The sequence below is a fragment of the Lethenteron reissneri genome, unplaced genomic scaffold (assembly GCF_015708825.2).
Source record: "Lethenteron reissneri isolate LAM-NWPU_2019-01 unplaced genomic scaffold, ASM1570882v1 scaffold_1639, whole genome shotgun sequence".
Taxonomy (NCBI): domain Eukaryota; kingdom Metazoa; phylum Chordata; class Hyperoartia; order Petromyzontiformes; family Petromyzontidae; genus Lethenteron; species Lethenteron reissneri.
Window position 1 is genome coordinate 866,166 of NW_026891376.1, and position 3,995 is coordinate 870,160.

The 3,995-nt window shown below is 44.8% G+C and overlaps 1 long non-coding RNA gene across 1 annotated transcript; it reads left to right on the top strand.

Annotated features, from left to right (window-relative positions):
- The first annotated feature begins 217 nt into the window (after positions 1 to 217).
- On the top strand, positions 218 to 3,485 carry LOC133339001 (uncharacterized). The gene is made up of 3 exons (XR_009754658.1): positions 218 to 769; positions 2,090 to 2,189; positions 2,529 to 3,485. It is a non-coding gene; the product is annotated as an uncharacterized LOC133339001 (long non-coding RNA).
- The last annotated feature ends 510 nt before the right edge of the window (positions 3,486 to 3,995 follow it).

The window sequence follows — 3,995 nt, forward strand, 5'->3', positions numbered from 1 at the left end:
CAACAGTGGCGGCTTGTCAATAGAGGGCGCTGGGGCGCCGTCCACATCAAGATTCAAGAAATATACATATACAAAAATTATATAAAAATACATAAATAAAATATTTTTTTCATACGATGTGCCGGCTGGTAGTAAGAAAAGCATCAGCATTGAATAAAAACTGGCTTTAATCGGTCAACTATTTTCTATGTTTTTCAATGTGTTTCATGCGGGACGCCGGACAAATGGATGTCTATGTGAGACTTTAAATTTTCGGACAGCATGTGACCTGAAGCTGGTCTCTAATTGGTTTCTTAAAGATTCTCCTCAGGGCGCAAGTCGTTGCGTCCCTGGCCAATCAGAATTGGATACATGTTATTTTATCCAATCTGATTGGTTCTCGTCACCTGTCATTCAACTTTACGCTCTGGGCCACTACTGCGAGTGCGCAGGCGACACCACTTCGACACTTGCTAGGCTGATCAAATTTTTTGTGTAAACAATGGCAGCAGTTCATCCAAATTCTGTAATTTATTTACAAAAAAACCCTTTCACAAGGCTTTCGCTGGAAGAAATAAAAAAGATAAAGGATCTCGTACCGGACCAACCCGATTTACAAATCCAGCAGCAGGCCAGTGACAGAGGACGAAGCTACACACGGAGCTTCACCCGCGCTTGTTATGAGAAACGGAGGTGGCTGGCTGGATGTGATGTTAGCAATTCTCTTTTTTGTTTTCCCTGTCTTTTATTTCAAAGTGTCGGCACTGAAGTTTTGTGGACAACGACGGGGGTAAGAGACCTCAAACATCTCTCCGACAAATGCAAACGTCATGAAAGTAGCCGCAGCCATATTGATAATAGCATGAAACTAACGTTTTTGGGCAGAGTTAGCATTGCTGAACAACTAGATGAAGGCTACAGGATTGGCATTAGAAGGCACAACGAAGAGGTGACAAAAAATCGACACATACTGTCCAGGATAATAGACTGTGTGAAATTTTGTGGAGCATTTGAGTTGGCGTTACGTGGCCATGATGAGAGTGAGAGCTCAGATAACCCCAGTATATTTCGCGGGTTGGTGGATTTTGTTGTCTCTCTTGATGGAGCATTGAAAGAGCACCTTGACAGTGCTACTGTATTTAAGGGAACGTCGAAAACTATACAGAACGAGCTACTGGACTGTATGTTGTCTGTTACAAGAGAAGAAATAATCAAAGAAGTCCGGACAAGTAGTTTTTTTATCAATCCAGGCAGATGAAACAAGATATTGCCACACAGTCCCAACTTGTGCTTGTGCTGCGCTACATCGACGACAAAAATAACGTGCAGGAAAGATTTTTTTGAGTTCATCCCTCTGCAGTCAGCTACAGCTGAGTCCATTGCTACTGCACTAAAAGAGCGTCTTGCTTCTATCCTTCCTAAGGATCAGAAAAGTAAGCTCATCTGCCAGGAATATGATGGGGCCAGCGTGATGAGGGGTGCCACTGCAGGTGTTCAGAGAAAAATACAAGATGTGTACCCAAATGCCCACTACATCCACTGCTACGCACATCAGCTCAACCTGATAATGCAACAGGCCACGTCTCACATATCCAAGACGAGAATATTTTTTTCTTACATTGGTGGATTTGCCAGCTTTTTTTCTAAGTCACCCAAGCGGACATGTTTTCTGGATAAAGTGGTTGCCCATAGACTGCCAAGATCCAGCAACATCAGATGGAACTTTCATAGCCGTGCCATTAATACTGTTTTTGAGCACAGAGAGGATCTCATTCACTGTTTTGAGAGCATACAAGACTCAGGTGACTTCGACCCCAATACTGTCAGAGAAGCAGGAGCCCTGGCCATGCTACTGGAGGATGAGGATTTTAAGTTCTTTCTGGAACTTTATCACCACATCATGCCACATGTAGACTTCCTCTATGCCAAGCTCCAGAAAAAGAACATTGATTCAGTCCATACCAAAGTGAGCATCCAACAGTTCCAACAAGAAATACAAAAGATCAGGTAACTTTATTCCTGTAATATGATCATTATTTGCTTTCGCTTTCATTTTTAACTCTCTTTATCCTTTGCCAAAATTATAATAAATTATCTTTGTCCTTTGCAGAAACTCTCTCCACTCCATTGGTGAGCAAAGCAGTGGTTCTCGTCCAACAAAGAGGCGCCGGGCGCTCAGTTCGGAAGACCGTGAAAGGATTGCAGCAGAGGTGAGTTTGTTATAGAAATCAGTCAAAATACCATTTTACATTATTGTTGTGCTGCAGAGATGTCTTGCCTACATATCATATTCTACAGACTCAAGAAAACATTTTTAGTTTGGTATAAATCCTAACAAAAATCTTAATTTTAATATACAATAGCATCCCAAAAATAATAAATTGGCAACATAAAAATAAATGATCAAATGAAATTTGAAGCCACCAAAAACTACAGTCTTGTATGGGACAAAAACTCAAATGGCTCTATTTTTCTTTTGAAAGTAATTGCAACTGTGACAATTAGTGGTCTACACATTTATATATCTATTTGTTTAATTATCTCTATAGGTCTGTGACACAATCCTGGGACACACTAGGGAGCGTTTCTCCTTCACAGACCACCTTGTCTGTGCCACCTTGTTGCAGGGGGACAGGTTTGATGAGTACAAGGATACCTTTCCTGAAGATGCATTGAGCAGCACCATGAAAGCGTACCCGATGCTCAGTGGAAGCAAGCTGAAGACGGAGCTCAGTCTCATCTACAGCAAGGAAGAGTTCAGAGCCTGCCGTGGTGCTGTGGACCTATTCCAGCTGTTTATGGAGAATAATCTCGAAGAAGTCTTTTCCGAAACTGTGACTCTCCTAAAAGTTATCATTACCACACCCATGACCACGGCTGAAGCTGAGAGGTGCTTCTCAACCTTGAAACGAATAAAAACTTTTCTCAGAAACACCATGACCCAGGAGAGGCTGAATGCACTGCAATTGCTGTCCATGGAAAAGAGACTTGTTACGGAGATGACTGACTTTAATCAGAGAGTAGTTGAGAAATTTGCTGGCCAGAAAGAAAGAAGAGCAAAATTTATGTTCAAGTAGGAAACATGCTTTTTGGTACTTTGGTCTGAAATGTATATAAAAGAGAAACATTTATGTTCAAGTAGGAAACATGCTTTTTGGTACTTCCTTTGGTCTGAAATGTAAATGAAGATCATCAAAATTTATATTCAAGTAGTCAAAATGGTTTTTGGTACTGCTTTATATTTATTTGCCCCCCTCAATAAAATAAAAAAAATGCGCCCCCCCAAAAATAAATATCACCAGCCGCCACTGGAACCCAACATGACCAGGCTGTGGTCCCTCTCGCCTGGCTCGTTGAGAGGCTCGCCCACCCCACGGGCGTCGTCATGAAGAAGCTGCTGGGAGGAAGAATATCTCACAATACCAGAAGAGGTGAGGACTACACAGAGTGGGTGATTAACTGGGTGGGTCTGTGAGTGAGTCAGTGGGTCAGTGGTTGAGGGAGTCGGTGAGTGGGTGAGTGAGTGTGTTAGAGATTAAGTGGGTTGCAGGGTAAGTGGGTGGGTGAGGCGATGGGTGAGGAGGCAGACGAGGTGAGGCGATGGGTGAGGAGGGAGACGAGGTGAGGCGATGGGTGAGGAGGGAGACGAGGTGAGGCGATGGGTGAGGAGGGAGACGAGGTGAGGCGATGGGTGAGGAGGGAGACGAGGTGAGGCGATGGGTGAGGAGGGAGACGAGGTGAGGCGATGGGTGAGGAGGGAGACGAGGTGAGGCGATGGGTGAGGAGGGAGACGAGGTGAGGCGATGGGTGAGGAGGGAGACGAGGTGAGGCGATGGGGAGATGTTGATGAGGTTGTGAGGGTGGTGAGGAACGAGATGCACAGATTCCAACCTTACTGATGTCGATGGCGGTTCGCGTGGCCCTCGTGGTGCTCGAGGGCGCCATCTCTGAGGCGGCGCTGGCCCTCCTCCACGCGGGCAGCGGCGGAGATCACGAGGGCGACTCGGAGACAGCCG